Source organism: Rhynchophorus ferrugineus, unplaced genomic scaffold (genome assembly GCF_030347505.1).
Source record: "Rhynchophorus ferrugineus isolate W39M unplaced genomic scaffold, kcgeb_rfMv2 rfM4, whole genome shotgun sequence".
Taxonomy (NCBI): Eukaryota; Metazoa; Arthropoda; class Insecta; order Coleoptera; family Curculionidae; genus Rhynchophorus; species Rhynchophorus ferrugineus.
Window position 1 is genome coordinate 37,013,418 of NW_027472583.1, and position 26,620 is coordinate 37,040,037.

General features: G+C 34.9%; 1 protein-coding gene and 1 long non-coding RNA gene across 3 annotated transcripts in view; one reads left to right on the forward strand and one right to left on the reverse strand.

The window, feature by feature from the left end:
• Positions 1-26,620, reverse strand: part of LOC143195027 (putative JmjC domain-containing histone demethylation protein 2C) — a 549,561-nt gene that overhangs the window by 277,845 nt on the left and 245,096 nt on the right. The window lies entirely within an intron of this gene.
• LOC143195070 (uncharacterized) lies at positions 4,802-25,023 on the forward strand. Its single transcript, XR_013005464.1, has 3 exons — positions 4,802-5,903; positions 20,592-23,016; positions 23,591-25,023. It is a non-coding gene; the product is annotated as an uncharacterized LOC143195070 (long non-coding RNA).

Consider the following 26,620-nt stretch of genomic DNA (forward strand, 5'->3'; position numbering starts at 1 on the left):
CGCTCAACGAACTACTGAAGAACAACATAAAAAGGAAGACGCCGATCAAGTGGGATGAGGCAATAGAAAAAGCCTTCGAGGAATGTAAAGATCAGCTTACCCGAGCAACTTTACTGGCACATCCGGAACCAGGGGCAGAAATATCACTGGTATGCGAAGCTTCAGACTACTGCATTGGAGCCGCCGTACAACAACGCGCAGGAGACCATTGGAAACCGCTTGGTTTCTTTTCAAGAAAACTTAACCAAGCGGAGTGCAAATACAGTGCGTATGATCGTGAATTACTAGCGATCTACAGAGTTGTGCAGCGATTCCGTCATATGATAGAGGGACGCCACTTCACGATACTAACAAATCACAAACCGCTGACATTCGCATTCTGTCAGAAGACCGACAAATGTTCTCCACGCCAGTTCCATCATCTCGATTTCATTAGTCAGTTCACCACAGATATTCGACATATCTCCGGGCAGGACAATATTGTAGCTGACGCACTTTCCCGCATCGATGAGATTACATCACCAGCAGTCAATTTCGAGGCCTTAGCAGCATCCCAGGAACGAGACGAGGAGTTACGGAGTTACTTGGAAAACGGCAACACGGGCTTGAACATGCGAAAAATTCTCATCCCTGGCTCAACGACAGCGGTATACTGCGATGTCAAGACACCAACCGCTAGACCATTTCTCACAAAAGTTTTCCGCAGGGCAGCCTTCAGCGCAATTGATGGGCTGTCACATCCTGGAGTCAGAGAATCAGTACGGCTAATGAAGGAACGGTACGTGTGGCCATCCACCGATAATGACTGTCGCACCTGGGCTTGTTCTGGTGTCCAGTGCCAGCAAGCTAAGATCACCAGACACGTCTCTTCTGCGATCGGCACCTTCCAAATGCCATCTCGGCGATTCGAACACGCGCGGTTCGGCGTTCCCCTTCGGATTACTACAGATCAGGGCAGACAATTCGAATCTCGACTCTTCCGTTGATTCAATCATCTTATGGGAACCATGCACCTGCGGACAATGGCCTACCACCCAGCTGCCAACGGTATGGTCGAACGCCTACACCGCCAATTAAAAACCGCGATCAAGTGCCTCCAACCTGACCGCTCGACGGAAGCCCTCCCAACCGCCTTGCTGGGCCTTCGTTCTGCGTGGAAGGAGGATCTACAATCGACTACAGCAGAGATGGTTTACGGCGAACCATTACGACTGCCAGGCGAATTCCTGGTAACCAACGCTAAGGAGGTAGACAAGTCCGTCGAGTTCGTGCGCAATTTACGAAGGCAATTCGAGATGTTGCGACCAGTTGAAGGAACAAGACACGGCAAGATTTTCGTTTTCAAAGACCTTGACACAGCTACGCACGTCTTCGTACGTCACGACAGCCCCAAAACGCCACTGCAGATGCCCTACGATCGTACGAAGTAATTTCTCGCAGTGAAAAAGTTTTCATACTTTTAATGCGAGGAAAACAAGTCCAGGTGTCGATCGACAGATCGAAGCCAGCATACCGTATCAACGACAACCTCAGACCACGAGAAAGCGATCTAGATGATGACGGAATCGTGGTCGTGGCGACGCAACAAAATCCAGACCCCCATCCCCCCACAACTGAGACGATCAGCAAGACGGGTTCAATTTCCCGATCGGTACCAGGCGGGATTTCCAAAATCAACCCAGGTAGAAATGAAGAATTATCGCTAGGATGTCATTCTTGTAATATTCCTTTTGTATTACGTAACATATACCGCTAATCCGTTAGATATAGATAGGTGTAAGTATAGATGATTTTGTTTTATTTGTATCGAAATTTATATTAGGGTAATATAGTATTACGTTGAATAGTATTTGAGAATCTGGATCTGGAACGATTTGCTAACTTGTATTCACAGCCCTCGTTCCATATTTTATCAAAGGCTTGGGCCACAGGTGAACATTTTTTCCATTTATCAAATACGATATCTGCTATTCGACAAATAATTCCTACGTATAAAAGGAAGGAATAGGCTCCCACTGAACTCAACTGTTCACTACTGAACGACCATACATTTTCACAATACAAAGAAATATTATTGAAAAAAAGAAAATATTAATTATATACAAGGTCTCAATAAGTGCCAATCGAACCCTGTCATGGTTAGATTACAAAATGCTAATATCAAGTATCTGGTATCTTATACATCAAATAGTTTGATCAGCTATGCTCAAGTAAGTTAAGAGTAACTGATACCTATTTGATTGAACAATATTTTTTTTTCACAATTTAGAATTCAAATATTTCGAACAATATTGATGTACAGATAATGAATGAAGGTAAAATATATCACTGAAGTCATGTAAAGTAAATTAAACTAAACAGAATTTTGTTTATAGTTCAATTGTTCTTATATCATCCCCATTTTGATTATAAATAGTAGGCAGTAACCGATACATTATCCGTTTGTAAGTAGTAATAAACATATTGTATAAAATTTCTAATCTGAAAAGACAGACAGATCTAAGACAATGACGACATTCCATCCAAATGCGTATCTATTCCATTTATATTTGGCAAAATAGATTTAATCCTACACCAAGTTAATTATATTTTACGCATAGGTGATCCTGCGACTGTAAAAGCACCGATAAATATGACTCGATGGCATTTATCTGAGCATACTTCATCAAACTCAAACGTTTTGGTTATAATCGATCAGAAATTCATAAGTGCATTCAAAACTCAAGGGAAGCGTTAATAGTTGATAGAAAGGAGAGAGGAATGTGAAATAGAATGCATTAAAACATATGTAGGACATAAAAATGACTTGGGTAAGATATTTCAATTAAAATCTAGCTACTAACAATCTAACTACTACAATCTAATTGTTAAAATTCTACCGGATGCTATATTGGATGAAATCCGAGATAATTTAAGCAGTGGCAATTTGGAAATACTAGATTTATATAAAGTTGCGCTACAAGTGTTGTAGCATGGGTAAATAAAGTAAAAAATACAAGATGTGTGTTGTTATATAAACCTCAATCTCAATTTTTGGATACATACATATTTCTAGATAGGAAGAAGACTTTAGGTTAATCATAATGAATGAAGGACAATATGAAATGTTAAAATAATATAGCCGTGATTGTATGTATATGAGTATAGCCTAAACAGGGGCTTAAAGCATATGGATTTGGATCGCATTTCTTGCTTGTATTGAATGATATGAGAGATGCTGTTTCTCTGAGGACATCTAGAATTTGCAATTACTTAGTGTTGGATATATTAATAATTGGGTGGATGCGCCTACATCTGACGTCCTCATGTATATATGGTTGCATAGGCAGATATTAAGCGGTTTCCTGTAAATTGTAATGAGCGCTATGGCGCATGCTCGTACTATTGCCACTCGGACAGGATGAAAATCTCGCTATCTTGATTCATTCTGTGTTGGGACTTTGACCGAGATGTTTGTCGATATAAATAGAGAGTGACTCAGTTGAATTCAGTGTTTTAATTGCCCAACACCTTCACCAAATTTTACAAAATCGGTTCTAACATTAGATATATTATTGTGTAATGATAAAAACAAATGGATGTTTGCGTTTTTAAATATTGATAAATAAATAAACTATATTTGTTATCTTATATATTATTTTATTTTCCCTTTTTACGCTTAAAGTTCAATATGTTTATAAAATATACTTCATATCTCATTTTATATATAGGAAATGAAAAATGTTTAAAAAAATTTTCACTTGAAATACAATAGAAATATTAGGTTAATTTGTGAATGCAATAATGTATTCTACTTACATTATATTCTTCAAATATACGTATAATTTGCAAGAACTGGCAACGTAGCAAATCCAAATCCTTGTGCCCATGCCATGATTCTTCAAAATTGACTCTTGAATTTTTTTAGTTTAAAAAAATAGTTTCTAAGTAATTTAAAAGTTTATTTCCTGCACGTTCCATAATTGTTATAGCATACTACTCTCAGTTGGTCTAACTATACCAACAAAATTTAAAAAAAAACTATAAATCGATAGTTTTTAAGATAAGTCGTTCAGCAGATGCCCAAACAAAGTGACCTACAACAACAACCAGACGTCCGTCGATCAAAATAATACCGAAAATTATCTTAAACATCCGACCTAAACAACCCATATCAGAATACCACGACCAAGCTCGTTTTATGTTACATCGTGGCAGACAATCGACGGCTGAAAAGACAGAGAACGGGCGACCGCGGAAAAATAACACCGACAAAGAAAAACGAAACAAATACACATTTTTAATACAACAACCAGATTGCCACAAATCAAGGCCGCCTTGGTTCGCCAATTTATCTTGTAAAATAAATGGCCACTGACGCAAGCCGACCCAGCTTTCGGCGAATGCGCGGGCGTCGAGCATTATTTCGGTCTCCGATTGCATTAAAATAAACACTCATACATATACACACACATAGACATAATGCTGACGAATGACAAATCGTGGTTATAATAGGGAATTAACGAAACGGGTGGAGGAACGAAATGCAATGCGTATCCACCATCCTATTGTTTTTGGAATATAATGATATTAGTGAAATTTATAATTTAATCTTTTTTTCGGAATACATTTTGATCAATAAAATGTTTTCTATTGTGTTTTAGTACTGTAAAAGCGAACGATTTCATCTGGTAATTCGATATTTTAGGGCATTTTAAATTTTGGGTGAGTTTCTTCACGGAATATTTCACTCCTATTAACTATTTATTAAATCTCAATTTTCAATTAATTTCAATAACAGTTTTCTATTTATTATTCTCTATTTACTATTTTCTTTTTATTATTCTCTATTTATTTATTTATCTACTCGATTTGTATATATTACGTCAATTGAAAAGTTACCGGCCTACCCTAGTAAAACACATCTTTTAGGAAAAATTATTTTTTTTTATTCAACATAATTCCCTTCAAGGGTGATACACTGATAATAGCGACCCTCCCACTTTTCGATACCATTTTTGTAGTACGATTTATCCTTTGCTTCAAAATAGGCCTCAATTTCGGCGATCACCTCTTCATTCGACGAAATTTTTTTTTCCACTGAGCATTCCTTTGAGATCTCAGAACGGGAAATAGTTGCTGGGGCCAGATCTGGAGAATACGGTGGATGGATGGATTTTTGCCATCGTTTTCACCAGCTTGTGACATGGTGCACATTGTCCATGCGCATGCCAAAATACAGAGGCCATAACCTTGCTAGCCGACTGTTGCGATTTTCCACGTTTTGGAATGGGTTCATCGTGTGCAGTCCACTCGGATCACTGTCGATTGGACTTCGGAGTGAAATGATGGAGCCATGTTTCATCCATTGTCACATATCAACGCAAAAACTCGGGTATATTACGCTTCATCATCTTCAAACACTGCTCCGAATCATCAACTTGTCGTTCTTTTTGGTCAAAAGTGAGCTCACGCGGCACCCACCTTGCACAGAGCTTTCTCATATCCAAATATTCGTGAATGATATGATATACACGTTCAGTTGATATCTTTAGAGTGTGTGCTATTTAATTCAATTTCAATTTACGGCCATTCAAAATCATTTTGTGGATTTTTTAAATGCTTTCGTCGGTAACAACCTCTTTTGGGCGTCCACTGCCAATTCTTGATGGTTGATTTTCCTGGGGCAGCGTCCGAAAACTCGGCATCAAGCCAAATTTTTGCTTCAATTGTATTTTTTTCCTTCAAAAAGCAATATTTTATTATTACGCGAAATTCCTGTTTATCCATTTTTTTTCACAATAACGACAGTTGCTTCACTCAAAATGCTATAGTTCACAAACTAATGTTCCGACAGCTGTCAAATTTATACACGCACTTTTTCAGGGTTAGGGTTAACTAAAAAACATATGGATTTAATTCGAGTAGCGCCACCTATGTGTCAGGCCAAGGACTTTTCAATTGATATGTTATTTTATTATTTTTTCGCAGTTTCGTACCTTTCCCATACGTCTTAAATTCCTAGAAAATAAAGATAATAGTTTTATGGTTGTAACTATAAAGTATAAATGATAACTTACAGCCAGAACCTAACGCTCAAATAGCCCAAAGTGCACGCTCATCACAGCATGGAGTTAGAGAAATGAGCGCACAATAGTAAGAGTATATTTATTTATTTATATGGACTTTTGGTTACTTATGGGAAAGATACGAAACTGCGAAAAAATAATAAAATAAAAGGTCAATTGAAAAGTCCCCGTCCTGACACATAGATGGCGCTATACTAAAATTAAATCCATATGTTTTATCGTTAGCCCTAACCCTCAAAAGATGCGTGTATATATTTGACAGCTGTCGGATCATTAGATTGTGAATTATAGCGTTTTGAGTAAAGCCACTTTTGTTATTGTGAGAAAAATGAATAAAATGGAATTTCGCGTGGTGATGAAATATTGCTTTTTGAAGGGAAAAAATACATTTGAAGCAAAAACTTGGCTTGATGCCGAGTTTCCGGACATTGCCCCAGGAAAATCAACCATCAAGGATAGGTAAGCTAAGTTTAGACGTGGTGAAATGAGCACCGAAGATGGTGAACGCAGTTGACACCCAAAAGAGCTTGTTACCGACGAAAATATTTAAAAAATCCATAAAATGATTTTGAATGACAGTAAATTGGAACTGAATGAAATAGCAAACACCATAAAGATATTAACCGAACGTAAACATCATATCATTCACGAATATTTGGGTGTGAGAAAGCTCTGTGCAAAGTGGGTGCCGCGCGAGCTCACTTTTAACCAAAAACAACGATCTGACCCCCAACGACTATTTCATATTCTCAGATTCCAAAAGAATATTCGCTGGGAATAAATTTTCGTCGAATGAAGAGATACCGAGGCCTATTTTGAAGCAAAGGACAAATCGTACTACAAAAAAGGTATCGAAAAGTCGGAGGGTTGCTATAATCAGTGTATCACCCTTGAAGGAAATTATGTTGAACAAAAAAAAACTAATTTTGGCTTAAAATGTGTTTTACTATGGTAGGCCGGGGACTTTTCAATTGACCTGTTACCTTGAAACTAATCTAATATTATGTCAAACAAAAGATAAAAATACACTTCAGATAATTTAGGTTGATTCGAGTTATATCTATGATATGACAAAAAATATCAATAATAAATTTATCTGAACAAATATCCACACGATTTATTTTGCGAGATTAGTTCCGGGAATATATAAAGTCAATCGTGGGTATTTAACCAGGTTATCTATATATTTGTTCTAGGAAGTACTGCGTGAGATTAGAGAGTTTAAAAAAATTAATTACATATTAAAATTGGTATCTTAAATCAAACATTAATTTATTCTTAACAATTATTAGTTTCTGTATAGTATAATGAAGCTTTTTTGCCAAACGTTGTCGAAAATTTCATCATTCTTATCATCATCTAGAAAAATGGTCAGTACAGTAGAAAATAAATGCAAAATACCATAAAACGTTAAGGGTTGAAAACTCAACATCTCAACCACTAATGCAGCGTAGAATAATTTGAAACATACAAATAACCGTATTATTCCAACAATACGTAAAAAAATATATGGAGAAGAACACTGCATAAAAAACGGATAAAATAGAAATATCGACATCAGGCGTATCACATATTACAGTTTTGAATCTAGAGAACACAACTAGAACCCAGAACGAACAGGCACTCTACAATGCGTGGACGAACGAAAAGTCCGCGCGGGAGAGTCCTGAAATTGCATTAGCCAATATGCAAAAATAAATAAATGCCCTCCAGCTACATTTAGATAAACAAAGCTCTGAGGGCAAGGACAAAACAACGATAAACCACCAAGCCAACAAAAGCAGTCCAATTGTTACATACGAAACAGATGAAGAAGAATTGCAAAAAGAAGTAGGTTGAGTAACGGTTAAAAGTAAAAAAAGAAAAGCAAATAATTCCCCAGGATCTTCACCATAGCAAATAAAAATAAAACAAATTAATGAACAAAATAAAGAAATTAGAATGCTCAGGCCACCCCCAATTATCGTAAGTAATGTTACCGACTTTGACTTGCTTTACGAAACACTGAGGTCCATCTATATAATATTCAAAGCAACGGTACCAAATAATGGACAAATAAAATTGAACGCCGAATGTCGTACAACATTCACAAAAATAATAGATTGCTTAGAGTTGCTGAAATTGCAATGGCACTCTTATGAAGACAAACAAACCAGAGACATCAAAGTTATGGCAAGAGGGCTTCCATCAACAGCTAAAAGTGAAAAAATTAATATTTAAAAAAAGAAAAGACCAAAAATAACAAAGGAGCCATTTTAGTCCACAAGAAGCTATTACCTCTATTTATGTTAGCCTTTAAACATGATACGAGCTCAAAAGCCGTTTTTGGTATTAAAAGAATTTTAGGGCTCGAAATAAAAATCGAAGTTCTAAAAAAAATCGGACTTAATACCGCAATGCAAAAGATGCCAATTGCATGGACACACACAGAAATTCTGCAGAAGAGAACCTAAATGTGTAAAATGTTCAAATAAACATATCAGCACAGAGTGTAGAAAACCGAAAGAAGCTAAGCCGAAATGTGCAAATTGTAATGAAGCGCATCCGGCAAGTTATAGAGGATGTGTAGTTGTTAAAACACTACAAGAGAGGAGAAATAGAGTAGCTTCTCAAGTTAAACCTCAAGAAGCAATGAGTGAAAAGAAACTACCCAAAAAATAAAACAAAGTTATTGGTGAAATGACTTATGCACAAAGTATCAGTCAAAATAACCAAAGAGACACAAGGGAAGATGAAGCAATCACCAACAAATTCCTACTTAAACTAATAGGAAAGCTGGACAGACAAGAAGAAAATGATCGAATATTTTTCCGAAAGGATTGAAAAACACGAAATGGCAAATAAAGATATCCGAATAGCAATTTGGAATGCTAATGGAATCCAGCAACCTACAAGTATTAATAGATATGCAAAAGATATGTATTTTCCTAATATCAGAAATTCATTTAACAAAAGAATCCTTTATTAAATTTAGAGGATATATATTTTATCATACTATACATCAAGCCAACACCGAAAGAGGAGGAAGTGCAATAATAATCAAAAAGAACATTTCTCACCATCAAGAACTCGGGCTCAGAACAACATAAAATCAGGTGACAGCAGTAACTATTAAATCAAGTAGATACAAGGTTACAATAGCCGGAATTTATTGTCCTCTAAGATACAATCAAAAAAAGGAAAATTATTTGAATATCCTAAGCAACCTCGGAGAAATATTTATAATTGGAGGTTATTTCAATGCAAAAAATACAAGATGGGGATCCAGAATGATAACAACTAAAGGCAATGAACTGCATAAAGCAGCTACTGAACTAAGATGTAGTTACATGTCAACTAGAAAACCAATTTATTGGCCGACTGATCAAGAGAAAGCCCCAGACCTGTTAGATTTCTTCATAGTAAGAAACGTAACATCCAACTATATAAAAGTCGAAGAAAATTTTGAGCTAAGTTCAGATCATACGCCAGTGATTCTGACGTTGAGCGAAAATATAATAAGAAAAGAAAGAAACCCAACGTTAACAAACAAAAGAACAGACTAGGAATGATTTGCTGAAGAATTGAACAAAAGAATTCAACTAAATGTACCCCTCAAGACAATTGAACAATTAAATTTTGAAGCAGAAAAATTCGTAGTAGATATTCAATAAGCTGCTTGGAATAATACTCCAGATAATAAGAGTACAACTAAAGGAATTAATTATCCAAAAGAAGTGAAGGAAATGGTAGCTCAAAAATATAAATTACGAAGAAAGTGGCAACAAAACAGAACACCTGAAAATAAAAATAGTTTAAACAATATAATCCAAAGACTGAAAAGGGAAATACTGGAAATTAAAAACAAAATGAGTATCTGATAAAGAAACTGATTACTCACTCTGCAAAGCCACAAAATATCTAAAGCGCTCATGTCTACACAGTCCACGTATAAGTCGCAGACATTTGGAAGATGGCGGAAATTATAATGATCCCAAAACCTGGGAAGTCACCAAACGAAATAAAAGCCTGTAGACCTATATCAGTGCTGCCAGCTACGCTAGGGTTTTTGAAAAACTCCTGTTGAAAAGAATAAAACCGATCATAGAGAGAAAACACTTAATACCAACACACCAGTTTGGGTTTATTAACAAGCACTCAACAGTTGACCAGGTCCACAGAATAACAGATGTTATTGAAAAAGCCTACGAAAGTAAAAAATTATGTTCAGCTATATTCTTAGATGTAGCACAAGCTTTCGATAAGGTTTGGCATGAAGGCCTTGTTCATAAACTACAAAAAATGTTACCACAAAAACAAACCGAACTATTAAAATCATACATTACAACCAGAATGTTTAGAGTCAAACAAGAAGAAGCTTACTCCACAATAAAAGAAGCTAAAGCAGGTGTACCACAAGGAAGTGTACTGGGACCAATGCTTTGTCTACTTTACACTGGTGATATACCACAAATGGAAACTGTCGGAGACAATAGTGAAGAAGCCCAATGAAAATTCAACAGGCAAGTGACAATATAAATAACTGGTCACAAGTCTGGAAAATCAGAATTAATGAAAGTAAATCTGTACATGTGCAGTTCACCTATAAGCAGACCGTATAAGCACCAATAACACTAAATAATACTATCATTCCATATAGCAACAATGCTAAATATCTCGGAATGAAGCTCGATGTAAAACTTCGCTGGAAGGAACATATGAAGAAGAAAAGAAAAGAACTGGAATTGATATATAGGAAAATGTATTGGCTAATTGGAAGAAAATCACAATTATCAGTACATAATAAATTGCTATTATATAAGCAAATATTGAAACCTATATGGACATACGGAGTTCAATTATGGGGATGTTCTGCAAAGAGTAACATATACAGCAGAGACATGTTTAAACATTATTTCACCAGAGACTGAGATAGGGCCGATGGGCCATCCTAGTTATATACCTAGTTTTAAGTTATCATAAAAATAAATTGTAGGTTAGACGGAAGCGACTAGTGACAATGTATTAATTAAATAATAAAAAAAATTCTCATCATTATCATCAGTACATATTTGGACTTATCAGAGTACATACAACTGAAGCTGACATCCGAAGTTATTCTAGCCCCAAATGATGTTAGTTTCCTATTTTTCAGATCACTTCTTATGATCTTGATCTAAGTCTTTTTTGAAGGCGTTCGTTACATCTTCCATTTAAAAGATCGATTTCGCAGCAGAGGTCTATGAGAAATTCCTTCACTATTCATTCAACAGACGTGCCTACACCATTGTACTCTGCGACTCTGAATGTGTTTCTCAACTGTGCACTTATTGTCCCATCTTAAATGAACTCATCACTTCATTTCGAATCTGATCTCGGAGAAAAACATGTAGAATTTGCCTTAAACATTTGAAATACTTCAGGTTTATAGATGTTAGACTATCAAATAAATAATAATGTTTGATTATTTTTTAAATTTTTAGTGAGTTCGTTCCTTATTTATTTTTTGAAGTCGGTTCAATTTTTTTGTTAAATTTTTTTTCTCTTATATTATTGATACTGTGGATCCCGTTGAGATTTACAATAGCAGACGATTCGTCAGTTGAGAAAGTCAAGTCCTTCTTCATTCATTCACAAGCCATATAGCCTTGCAGTGCGAATTATATCACGAATAATATTAAAATTAGTGAGTTAATAACATCATATTGTATATCATGTCTGTTTTTAAGCACATTACACCTAATTGTATTCCCTATTATGTATTATGAAATTATATATTATGTATTATTATGAAAATAAATAATTTTTTTCCGCTTGTCATGCCCTTTGGTGTTTCCAAAGGACAAAACTTAGCTAAGGCTTTTTATGTAAAATTCGTTTTATGTAAACTGGGAACAGATTCTTTGTTCTCACTTTATATTAGTTAAAAAGAGATGTCCGATGCATCGGGACATCATGTAACCGAACCAGTCTATAACGTTCGAGCTGTGTTGGTACTGACCAGCCCTGTTGTCAAATGTCTACAAAATTCTTCAAAACTTTAGTACTAATAATAAGAGCTTATAAAACGGCGTATCCAATCAGTAAGTCAGTTAATCAGTCCTGATTAAGTAGGAACGAGGCAAATTAAATATTAAGTTGTTGCGGTTTTTATATATTAATTTAATATTTTAAAATATTTTCTAGCGTGTTGCAACTGCACTGAATATTAATATATACTCTGTTTAGATTCTCTCAAAACGTGACAAACAGCATAATATTATTTTCTAGAAATATTCAGAAGATGATTAGAAGTATTTTGTATTTATTTTATTCTTGATTAGTAGAAAAGACTTGTTATTTAAATATCTCTACCTAGATGATATTCTGAAATAAAATATTGGACCATTCACGGTAAGATGCAAATAAAAAGAGTGTAAATAAAACAAAACTTGCTTAAAAAAGCTCAAGAATATTTGATTGGGTTTTGTTAATCAACAATTCAATGCAGATATATTATTACTTATGCAGGAAACAGGTTCCTGGAGCAGATTTGGTGTTTTCCATCAAGTCCAAGGGCAACAACTGTGGAGAAAAATTTTGCTATAGTTTGCAAATCATCTTTTAAAGAACCTGTGGGAGCTATTAGTTATTGTCATGGTCACCACTAGTGGAAAAGATACCAACAAATGGATCGATAAAGCATGTCATAAGGCAATGGCAAAACATAAATTAAATTTTGAAGATCTACTTACTGTAAATATAAATGAAATATTTTATGGAATTTACTTTTTTAGAAATAGGCCTGAAGATATACTGTAGATCAAATGGCTTAACAATATAGCCACAGAGTATCATGCCTATTTAACAATTTAATTCTTACTGATTGAATGAAACTTTTGGGATGTGTACTAACCCAGTACTGGTAATTAAGAAGATAGGACGATGAAAGCCGAAATAACTAAAGGTGAGTATATAATTAATATAGAATAACTGAAAAAAATCATATTACAGTGTGTAAGATTTGTATACAAAGATATGTGATTAATTCTTCAGAATATACATGAATATTTGGTTAGAATACATGCGACGAGAATGGAGGCTAAATCTTTTACAATATGGCAAATACATTAGGTAGAATGTAGCAGAATTTTATGAAGAAAAATATACTCAGGTAGTAACAGAAGGAAATAAGGAGAAATATATTCATATCGATACGACTTATAGGTGGCGAGGAAAAGAGATACAATAATAAAATATAATAAAATAACCCGGTACAGTACAAACTATTGTGGCTGTATAATTAACTGTACTTTAAGTCCTTTGATTTTGTTATATAATTTTGAAATAAAATATATATGACAACATTATTTTCGTTTCAATCAATTTTTCATAAATCTTTAAAAATCGTCTCAATGATTCTGAACGCAGAACTGTAATCGAGCTCTTTAAGTGCTTGCCCATAATGCAGTATTCAGACCTTCTAGTCTACTAAGCCTTACATTGAATATTTCTAATTTTTGCATAATTTGCAGGGCGAGTTGCATTACGGCTATTTCAGGTATAATTTGAATTTGAGTAAGTGACTTGCACGTATTGTAAGGTAATAAAGAACAGCGTTCTTTACGAATTACGTAGAGTGTACCTGGTATCAGGCGGACATGGTGATGAAAATACACTTTTTGGATATAGTGGCCGACGCCTTGACGGGAAATCATTAGTTTCTTAGAGCCTCTCTTAGAGAAGAGTATTAACTTGTTTATATATTAATGTTATTGTAATCACCATTGTAGTACCTTGTATAAATATTGTCAAGATAGTGACCATTATAATGTTTCGCTGAATGATTGTATTTTAGTTACCAAGAAATAAAGGTATTTCTAACAGTATATCACGTGATTTCTTACAGTCTTACAGATTATGCTTTTCGGTTGCGATTGAATTAAAGTTATTGTTAAAAAATGGCTTAGTGCAGTAATATTGCGTTACGGCGTCGCCTCGTTACGAAAACTCCTCCTTTCCAAATCGACCCCACATAATCAATACGCTAGTGGAAACCAGTTATTTCACATTTCACGATCGGCGTGTGTATGTGTGGGCTATTTTATGCGTTACTTGCTACAAAAAGCGGCGTGTTTCGCCTTGGGTGCGAATGGAAACAAAACGAATAGCGAAAAAAGCCGGACTATGTATACCGTACGTTTATAGGTATTTGGAGAACTGTATGAACATTGATCTTGAGTTTTGCAGTCTTTAATGTTAGAAACCATGAGTATTTTATAAACATATATAGACGTCCTAAAGTACCGAAGGTCATCTTCAAATAATTCCAATTCTTAGAATTCTTATTCTTCAATTTCTAAAACATGTAATAAATTTATTGTAATCACTGTATTTTATTTACCAGTATTTTTTACAAATCGGAAGTAGGATTATACTCAAAATACGCTCAGGATGGTTGTGCGATTACACAATGAGCCCCGAAAGAAGAAGCTGTTCAATGATGCTGATAGTGTTAGTTAATAATTGACGACTATGGAAATAAAGGGCTTTACCGCAAATACTTTACCAAGATACGGCGAATATAGTGAATTTGGCAAGCAGTGAAACTAGAGTTAGAGAATTATGTTCGACGATATAATAGACAAAATCGACGATATAACAAGAAAATAGTATCTGAAAGGGAAACTGTATCAGTGAAATAGAAATGACGTTATGATAAGAACAGGAAAGTGAAATTTCTTGTATATTCTAATGACGAGTATTGAATCTACAAAGGCAAGTGAAAATTGATGCAGAAGTTCGAAGGAGAATTAAGAAAGGTGAATGAAAGTTAAGTTTGGTGACGGAGATGAATTGATGTTTCAGATCAAGACGAAAAATTTTATAGTTGACGTGAACGCATTAGTGAAAGAACCTCAAAATTGGATTACCACGAAGGTTGAAGATATTTATGTCCTGAGGTACTGGATATATTGGCAAGGGTTGAAAGGCGTGTTTAGGCTAGGAAAAATAATAACCGAGACCGATACTGTCTGCTTGTTGTTTGAGACGAGACGTGTGACTTTGGTTACTGAGGTTTTGCATATGAAGACTTGGAGGGCAATCATTCAGACCGATGCTGTTTACTTGTTGCACAAGTTGAATCATAGTAAATCTTAGTACCCATAATGCCTGTTGGAAAACCACAAGACGTTGGAGAATGACAGCCGAGATTGCTTGTTATTTGAACCGAAACATGGTGATGTTGGTTATTAGAGTTTGGGAATGAAATAATTAAGAAGAATGAAAATTATGAAATGATATTCTTGTTCGTTTAATTTGTGATTCTCCGGATCGAGTTTCTAAAGAAAGATGTTATGATTTCTGTTGATTCTAACCCTGCGCTGACCATCCAGTTTGACGTTTACGAAAAGCCGGAGAAGGAGCGATACTTTCTATTTGTGAAGTTTGTAATCATTGTATTTTATTTACCAAGAAGCAAAAGTATTTCTTACATTATATGTAAAATATAAATATTAGATTAATAAATTAGTTTTGAAGGATTTTTTAAATTAATTTCAAACTTTATTGTGAAAAATCGGTACAGTGTATTTTATTTAAAGTATTGTCTATTGATAGCCATTACTTTTTCATATCTTTCAGGCAATTTATGGATTCCATCGCGAAAGAACGATAATCTTTTGCATGTATTCGATGGCAATCCCCATTGTTTTATTAGGTTTTAGCAGCTAACAGTATACCACACCAGGCTGATGAAATACAAAGACCCACGAAATACAGAGCATTAGCTTGGAGTCATGGATATTCGACTTTGCCATTGATGTTGATGCATGATCACATGGTCCCCATTATTTTTTAGCTTTAGATTATCCTAATTAGTACACTTTTCATCACCAGTAACAATACGATGTAACAAATCCTTTCCGATTTTACGGTTGAAGAAGCATTTTACACATGAACAAAAGCCTCTCAATGTCTCTTGGCTTCAATTCATACGGCAAAACATATCCAAGCTTTTGAATCATTCACATGCCCTTCAACAATTCTCTAACAAAGTATAAAATGCCGTTTGTCTTCGGTGTCAAAATCACAACTCTTAAAACGTCGAGTACAACAAGTATTCACATGTTCATTCACATGAAATCGATATAGTATGGGCGTCATAAGTTTCAAACAGCATTCGATGATGTTGATAATTCAGACACTTTCAACGCACTGAAAAAATGTATTGTTCACACATCGAAGAAATGGCACGTACAGAAAAGTGAAGCTTATTGGTGAGGCTTCAACATGAAGTTATGAACAAATGTACCTGATGCGATTTAATACACACTATCGTCTGTTGTAAATCCTCTAAAATTAATTTATAGGCCATATTTTTAAAGTAAATAAAATATTTGTATTCTAATCTCTACACGTTTCTTAACTTGATCATCAGAAGGCGCTATGTCTGGTATGCTACTTGTAGTTTAGTTTATTATTGTAGTAGTCAGTTATCGTTATTGTCTGTTGTTATTAATCATTACGGTTATTTCATCATTGTTACTGATTATCATTGCCCTGATCTGTTATTCATATTATCAGTAATAGTATCAGTACATTACCTGTTATTTGATTTATCAGTACCATGATCGGCTAGCATAATTAATTACCTGCACTTTATTGTATAAGTAGTTGTTATACCATTTATATTGATCTCTGTTTTTATGTATTTAATATGTTAAATTGTTTTACATTGTTTTATTAAAAGTAATTTTATTTTACGCCTTAGGTTTAAAATTAGCCCTACAATATTTCTTATTATATCATTCAAAATGGAATATAACAAGTCAATTGAAAAGTCCCCGACCTACCATACACACACATTTTGGTTTTACATATTTTTTGGCAAAATTAGTTTCTTTTATTCAACATAATTCCCTTCAAAGGTGATACACTGATTATAGCGACCCTCCAACTTTTCGATACCATTTTTGTAGCACGATTTGTCCTTTGCTTCAAAAAAACAGGCCTGAGTTTCGGCGATCACATCTTCATTTGACGAAATTTTCTTTCCAGCCGGCATTCCTTTAAGATATGATCAAAACAGGAAATAGTCGCTGAATGATAAGGAAGCAATTCGAAGTCCAATTCATGCATATTTGCCATCGTTTTCACTGACTTGTGACATGTTGCGTTGTCTTGGTGAAGTAGCACTTTGTTTTTCTTCAAATACGGCCGCTTTTCGGCAATTTCGTCCTTCAAACGGTCCAATAACGCTGTGTAATAGTCGCTGTTGATGGTCCCTCCTTTTTTAAGCTAGTCAATAAAATTATTGCATGCGCATCCCAAAATACAGACGCCATAACCTTACCAGCCGACTGCCACTCGGATGACTGTCGATTGGACTTCGGAGTGAGAACAGTGCTCCGAATCATCAACTCGTCGTTGTTTTTGGTCAAAAGTGAGCTCGCGCGGCACCCAGTCTGTACAGAGCTTTATCACACCCAAATATTCATGAATGATATGATATACGCGTTAAGTTGATATCTTTAGACGGTCATTTAAAATCATTCATCTTCGTCGGTAACAACCTCTTTTGACATCCACTGCGTTCACCGTCTTCGGTGCTCATTTCACCACGTCTAAACTTAGCTTACCAATCCTTGATGGTTGATTTTCCTGGGACAATGTCCGGAAACTCGGCATCAAGCCAATTTTTGCTTCAAACTGTATTTTTTCCCTTCAAAAAGCAATATTTTATCTATGTGTCAGGCCGGGGACTTTTCAATTGACCTGTTATACTACCTAAACCTTCGGGGGTTCGAATCCTGCTGGGACATGGTCGTAAATTTATGTTTGTAATTGTTCTAGGCAAGAATGCAAAATCCGACAAGGAAATTGATCCCAGTCACGTCAGTAACCAGGCTGGGTAAGACCGGATGTCTTCTGGGCTGATTTCTAAGTTGCTCACTCGCCAGTTGGTAGGCTTAATGCCGAGGACCGTGGTTCGGAGCCCACGTTAAAAAGTAGGTCCAGCCCAGATAAACCCACAGTTGGTAAGAGGAGACTTTAAAATATGCAAAGAAGCAGGTAAAGAAATGGAAATTGCTGTTATTCTGTTTGATATAGATACTTTTATTGAAACTAAATGACGAAAATAAAGTAGGTTTTTTTGTGTAATATTGTATAGTTTTAATTTGTATAAATTGTTGATTACCTACTTGTAATCCGGTCATACTGCTGCTTAGTCTGCCATTAAACTTTTTGTAAACTTTGAGTTCGCTGTTAGTTTTCGAATATCACGGCTAACAGTTATAACTTCGTTCATTTTTGCGTATGACAGTTGTAAAAACAACTCGTTTTAGTACAGAGAGCCGGTCCTTTGCGATTGAGCACTTTGACAATGTTTTTGAAAAGAGGTCACTTTGTCAATGTGAAGAGGTGGCACTGTGGGTTCACAAGTGGTACAAAGGAATTATTTTGTTGTCCTGGCTCCATACACAAAATATACATACAATTATACATTATATATACAGTTGATGTGTGGCTGTCCAGATTACATCCCAGCCAATAAACTAACATCTGTAATGAATTGGAACATCTTGGAACATCAACAATCTGCGTGTGAGCAATAAGTATTATTGTTTGATTTCCGTTATATAATATAATTATCCTAACATGTAGAAAATCACTTCAGTAAGTGATCTGCTGTACAACTTATAATCTAAATCTTATTCTAGATACTATTCTAACTTATTTTAAAGTCTATCTTAACGTATTCTAGAAATTATTAAAATTCGCTCTATCTATTAACGTTTATTAACCAGTTCGCATGGTAGTCATCGCGTACATTTAACTATTTGGCGAATGCATTAGGATGCACTAATAGTCTTTCAGAGTGATTCGCACTAGTACTTCGAATCACTCTCGTTATGGGTTTTATGTGGAAAATATGGGGCATCGACGATAACTCGCAACACTTTATTCTAGAACCTCTCGAGGATATCTATGTTAGATTTGCTAGTAGTACCCCACAGTTCAATACCATAGGTCCAGATGGGCTTAAGTATTGACTTATACAGCAAAACCTTGTTATCTAATGATAATTTAGATTTACGCTATATCAGCCAATACATTTGGTTTAGTTTAAGCCCAAGCTGTTTGCGTTTTGTCACTATATGTTTTTTTCCAAGTCAGACGTCGATCAAAATATATTCCCAGATATTTAACCGTGTCTGCTTGCGGAAGTTCATAATTATTCAATTTTACTGAGGGACATGTTCTTCTGCAAAGGGTGAATGACATATGGGTAGATTTTGTCTCATTTGCTTTGATACGCCACGTTTTCAACCACAATTCGACTTTGTTAAGATGAAGTTGGAATATTTCGAAATTAAGTGTAATTAATTTATTTTGAAGCTTTTAGATCGCCACAAATTTTTCATTAATACTCATTATATTTGATCTTGGATAAAATTGTACGAATTGTATCACAGCATTCCTTAGTTATACAATCGAAATGGATTTTCTTTACTTCTAATGTGGAGTAGAGACGCCTTCAAACTGTCTTTAGAACCATCTATGAGCAAACGCTTTCATTTCGGTCGGATCACATAAACCTGATATCATTGCAGAAACATATGTCATTTTCGTTTTTGAAAAACAGTAAAATCGTGTGATATTATCATGTATGTATCATTATATGATTGTCTATAATTTTTCCAAAATAATCATGATGGTTTTGACACGATTCATAGCAAAACGTATCTGTTGATTGCAGATATTACAGGTGTTGCTTGAATCAGTGCATTGATAGTTGATTTCTTGGGAATTGACAAGCAGGTACAAAAGCGGATTAGTTGCGATAAGTAACAGCTGCGACTGATTGTCCACAATGGCAAATTCTAGTGAGAAAATTCTGTAATACCAGTCTCCCTATAAACTCAAAAAGAAAAGAAAAATAGAATATATTTAAAAATCAGCAAAATCGACGTATGAAACCAATGAAACCATCTACATTCCGACATCAAAGATTCACAGTCTGAATTCGTATGGAACTCCGTACGGGTCCCTCCTCCCTTTGTATGGACTTGATTAATAACCATCGCCTGGCCTTTATTCCGCTGTACTTCTCATTTTAGCTCCTATATGTTACGGCTCGCCCCACCATCGGTTGTCAGTCGTCGATATTATCTACCTGTCGTTGCCCTGGTAACACTTGCAGCAAACGATGCTTCCTGAGGGAGATCGAGTGAACGACGATCGGTATAGGACTAATTATAAACGAAAATTATATATTTATTTTGGTCGAATTTTGCTATAGTAATTTAATAAAAATAGGACAACGGTTAAAATATACATTAAGAATATGTAAAAATCATACAGACCTAATAACTGTTACCTGTTTCATTAGAATTAATAATCGCTCAATGCTCAAAATTGGACTAAAGTAGCTTAACTCAAAATGCTATAATAAACTAATCTAAAGCTAAACAAACTAATGATCCAACAGCTGTCAAATTTATACACGCATCTTTTGAGGGTTAGAGCTAACTAAAAAACCTATGGAGTTAATTCTAGTAGCGCCATCTATGTGTCAGGCCGGGAATTTTTCAATTGTACTGTTAGTATAGTTAAGCTTTGTGTGAAACCTGTGCCGTAATTTAAAAGTTATGGTGTGCACCAATGGGAGTGCATCCATTAAACGCTAATTAAGTTTGGGTCTGAAATCTTAGATTTGGATTTAAAACTAATATTAAGAAAAATATTAGATAATGAATAACTGTAACGTTATCATGTCATGTGAATTTTAAAATAAATCAGGTTGTAAGCTGGCGGTGCAAATACTAAATCTAAAATAAAAAACTTAGTTCCGTACATTTTATTAGAAATAATTCTGAGATGTTGTAGTTTCTCCTGTAATAGATAGATTATCTCTATATCACAATATCAATAGCCGAACATATTAAATCGCCCGAAGATCCAACACGCATCTCGCTTAACGAACTGAAAAAATAGCATAGCTTGGCCCCGGTCCAAGTATCCGTTTAAGCATTCCATCCAGAATCTCCTGTGGAAAGTACAGCGGCTCAGCTGTTCACTGTCACGATTCTGGAGTTGCAATTTCCCATCCAGTATTTTCCATACCTGTTTGGCACAGGGCCAATTGGGAAATCTCTATCATTATTTTTACGAAATGTTACGTTGAGTAGCTAAAACACGACTGTTGATAATAAACAAACGTATTTTTCGCGTTGTGCCACCGTTTATTGCTCCAAATTTATTAGGCAGGGTATAAATACGTAGCGAGGTTAGCTTTTCGATAAAATTTCAAAAATTAATTTTCATTACGCATTGTTGATGGTTTTCAATTCCGGAAAATATTTTGTTCAGGATGTCGATAAGAAAACTTTCTTCAGTTTCAGAATTCAAGCTTACAAGCGGCGTTAGTTCTATTCGAACCACCGTCGAGTGCAGACGTACCTTTCAGAACGCTCTGTTGTAAAAAAAAACATCTGGGTTAATATTGGTGTCATAAGAGTGCCGGTTATAAAAAGTGAAAACCTAGTCTCAACCACTGCAGGGTGAGAACGTGACTTAAAACGTGAAATTTAAAATTTATTTTTATAAGCAAGGAATTCTCTGGGAACCTTCTAGTAATTTTCGTTCTTATTTTCGGACCGGTAAATCGAGCGAGTAAAATATGACGCGCGTAAAAAATTTAAATTAAACATTTAATAACTATTAAGTGATCTGTACGGTTAAACATAATTATATTTCATCTATAATTAAACAAAAAATTGCCGAAAAGAGAAAACTGCGAAAACCCTGACAACAAATCAGAACGCAAGAAAACAAGAGAAAATTCAACAAGGCCACAAAAGAGTTGAAAGAGCTAATAAATAAGGAACAAAATCAAGGAATTCAAAACTATTTAGAAAACTTAACGCCAACTGATGCAACGGAATATTCTCTCTGGAAAGTAACAAAAAAAATTAAAAAACCTCAACAACATAATCCACCCATTATAATTGACAACAATACCTGGGCTAGGAATTATAAAGATGAAGCGGAAGTTTTCTCTAAAGATTTAAAGACAGTAACACAAGAAAATAATATAGTTGACTTTCTTAACACTCCGTTTCAAATGGATCTGCCACATGAGAAATTTACTGTTAGGACAGTAAAACAAACAATACAAAGAGAAATCAATTTTAAAAAAGCTTCTGGTTTTCAGCTAATAACTGGAAGAATCTTAAAAGAGCTGTCAGGAAAGTGCATCAAATTAATAACATTCATATTTAATGCCAGACTAAGACTTAATTACTTTCCTAGCTCTTGGAAAGTGGCCCAAATCATTATAATTGGAAAAAATCAGAAGACGTCCCTCTTATCGTCCTATAAGCCTCTTACCTGTGATCTCTAAACTATTCGAAAAAGTATACATTAAGAGTCTTAAAATATTAATTGTAAGTAATAATAGTAATAAACACGGAACAATAGAACAAATACATAGATTAGTCAATCAAATTAACAAAAACTTAAACGATAAAAAATATTGCTCCGCTGCATTTCTCGATATTTCTCAGGCCTTCGACAAGGTGTGGCACACTGGACTGCATATTAAATTGAAAAAGCTTTTGCCCCATACGCACTTTCAACTGCTGAAATCGTACCTCACAGACAGACATTTTATTGTTAAACAGGGTGACGAATACACCGACCTACACCCAATATATTCGGGTGTTCCGCAGGGCAGTGTCCTTGGCCCATTGTTATATGTATTGTATACACCTGACCTACCGACCTCAAGAAACACGACTGTTGCAACATATGCTGACGATATAGCGGTTTTATCATCACACGAAGATCCAATATTAACTACAAGAAACCTCCAACTTCATCTTAACAAAGTCGAGTTATGGTTGAAAACGTGGCGTATCAAAGCAAATGAGACAAATCTACCCATGTGACATTCACCCTTTGTAGAAGAACATGTCCCTCAGTAAAATTGAATAATTATGAACATACAACGCAAACAGCTTGGGCTTAAACTAAACCTAAAGTACAGTTGATAGGGCGTAAATCTAAATTATCATTAGATAACAAGGTTTTGCTATATAAGTCAATACTTAGGCTCATCTGGACCTATGGTAATGAACTGTGCACTATAGCTGTACTACTAGCAAATCTCTCATTACTTACTGAAGTGATCTACTACATGTCAGGATAGTTATATTATATAACTGAAATCATAATATTACTTATTGCCCACGAGCAGATTGTTGACGTTCTAGGAGATTAATAAAAAAAACAAGCGGCGTTAGGAACTACCAACACAAAATAGTTGAAACAGTCGAACTAGTCGACAGTAAAGAAATTGGCGAGCGAAAACAGTAATGACTATTTTGGTCAAATGCTTTGATTTTCAATTGATTTTCTATTCCTGATTATAGACGGCGATGTACGAATTCCTTCCTGTACTAATTTTGAGAGAGGAAAGGACAGAGTTAATTGTTTGATTCTCTGAGCTGTACAGATCAGTTCGTTTTGAATAATTTTAAATTGGCAAGTGGCAGCGAAAAAAAGAAATACAATAATGATCCCAAAAATATTTAATCGTACGTTCCGAAAGTAACGATGGCGATGATAAAATAATAAAAGTGTTGAATTACTTGGTGTAATTCATTAAGTAATAATCGGAACACTGGTTCAATAGAGTCAATAAATAAGTAATAACCCGCGCATCCAGTTCGAAGGACCATAAATGCTCCTTTTGTCTGCCAATTCTATCGTACTTGAACAAGCAAGTTGAATTACTTTGTGTAATTCTTAAAATAATGATGAGACGCTGGTTCAATAGGGTTAATTAATAAGTCGTCCTGAAGGATATTAATGATTCATAAAACTGATATCAATTTGTTCTTTGTGTATTCACTATATAACTTGAAATAAAAGTAATTGTATCTTAGACAGGTACATTAAAATAACTATTCTTACAGTTACAATATAATATGAAGAATGAAATATCAGAACTATCTTTAATCATATGGATTGATCTAACTTGAATAATAAATTGGCATGTATAGTGAATATGAAAATATGAATAGGTGACGTGTATGTTACTCCGAAAGCATACTGAATCTGCCAATGATCTTCCCTTCTAACCAATAGCCAATTATTAGGGTTATTCCACGTTCCACATAAGCCAAAGACCAGGTAGCGGCAACAAAATGTGATCAAACACTGACTAACAATCTGCCAGAGAAACCAAAAATGCAGCCATAAAGCTATACAAATGCAGATAATATAAAAACAGTATTTTACATTATTAATAATTTTAGTGATTTATATCTATGAGATTCTGAAAAAAAAGGTAATTGGTTTATTTCTATTCCATTCCAACATGTATTTACCAACTAAAGAACTTGATGGATTTGTACACCATAATTTTGCTCTCATTGCTTGCTTATATGCTATGGGAGTCGCTATCTGATAATAATCAATGGACACTACGGAGTTGCTTATACTTGATCCAGATGTGTTTCTACCACGTTAACCTACGATCAAAGTATTATGCATGTTCCTCTTGTGGAATGCTTTCGTTATATAATTTTACTAATGGACAGGTTTCTCTTGTGAGAGTGTAAGTAACCTGAATGGAGTTGGTTTAGTTTGCTTTTATTCTCCATTAGTTAAACCATTTCTCTATTTTATTTAGTGGAACATTGGAGTTGGAACGAAGCAGTTTTGGGTCTGAATGCACTGACGGCAATGTCGTCAGTGTAGGTCGTACAACACCGGTACGCTGGTTTGTGGGACACCCGAGCATATTTTGTGCACGGCAGAATATTCATCATTACAGTTAATCATGAATTTCTTTCGATTGTGATAGAATGAGAGTATTGGTAATATGCATGTGGAAGTGTCCTTTTTAGTGTGTGGCCATCAAAGGATTGACGTATGTTTAAAAAGACAGCAGAGTAGTACAGTTCCTTTTCGAGGCATTTACTGATTTCTACAATCGACGTCTTCAATGAGATATACTTGGTGTTTGGGGATTATGTTGTTTAGGTGCTTCTTCATTTTGTTTAGAATGATTTTTTCATTAGTTTACCAATTACTGGTAGGAAGCTTATGGGTCTCTATGAGGGCCAGACATGTGGTGGTTTGGGCACAACACTTGGGAAAAATCCAGGTATTGAATACTTTAACTAAGCTCGTGATTCGCTTTTGTGGTAGGCGTTTCAAGACAGTTGTGTGGACAAGATCACTGGTGCTTTTTCTTCCTTGGCAATGCTTATTTTTCTCAGAAACTTTTTAGGATGCACGCTTTTCAACGGTGGGTATAGTTGCAAATGTGATTTAAGGTGTTCTTTTATTTCGGCTGTGTGTTCTTGGTCAGATTCCGAGAATGGTTGAAATATACTACTTAGATAGCGTAAACTACCTCAACTTATTTACTAATAAATCCTAATTCACTATCAGAAACATCAGTATATTAATGATAATACAAAAACGATTAGTAAAAGGCAGGACTATTAATAAAAATTATTAATAAAAAACTATAACTAATATTTTATTTCTACAAAATGTACTAAATAGACCACCATATCTAAGGCCAAATTAATAAAGATGAATAAAAATCTGTATAAAAAATGACATGCCACAAGTTCCTTAAAAACGTGTCAGAATCAGCAAAAATGTTTCCCGTAGTCCCACAAAACATGGTATTTTAAGAAATACTATTAAGAAAACTGAATGTTAAAAATACACGGAATCATTTTTTATCAAATATATTGTAGCGACCTTGAGGCATGTCGAATTTTACATCGTGGAATAACGGTCTACAAAATACCTAGAAATATAATCCCAGATGTTAAACACAGGCGGGGTGTCAGCAGCACTAACTGGAACACGATAACGAATAGCTGACAACCCCGAGACGTCTATCTGGGAGATTATTGAAGGGTACTTTGGATCATTCAGTAACCGAACATCGTTTGGTTTAGACGTGCCATCATCGACAGACCAAGCTTCGTCAACAGGTAAATCCAGCGCCGATCCTTTTTATCATTAGTATTTTCAATATCTTTATATTAAATCAATAAATAACGGTTACACAATGTAAATACCACTGTTTCATTTCGTTTTACTTCCATTCACTGAAACCCTAAAATATTTTTGACTACTTATTTATTTTATAATACAGTATCTTATTCGATAAATAACCTTGTAATTATTTTCGTGTGAAAATAATTCTGTGTAGATAATATCAGCTCTTGATAAATTTCTCATGTACCCAGAAAATACGACCAATGAATCAATAACTTTTTTGTATATTGGGGTTTCACACAGTAATAATTACATTAAGGATCGCAGGCTTTCAGTTAATTTATAAAATGCCTTAAAGCTCCCTACAGTATCGATAAACGACCAATTTAACTGACGTAAAACTAAATTGTTGAGTATCAAACTCGAAATGATCGAGTGAATCGTTGTTCGTTAGTCTCTTTAAAACTCGAGAACGGCTGGACCGACTTTGATAATTTTGGTCTTGAATTATTTGTGGAAGTCCAGGGGAGGTTTAAAAGCTCAATAAATATGAA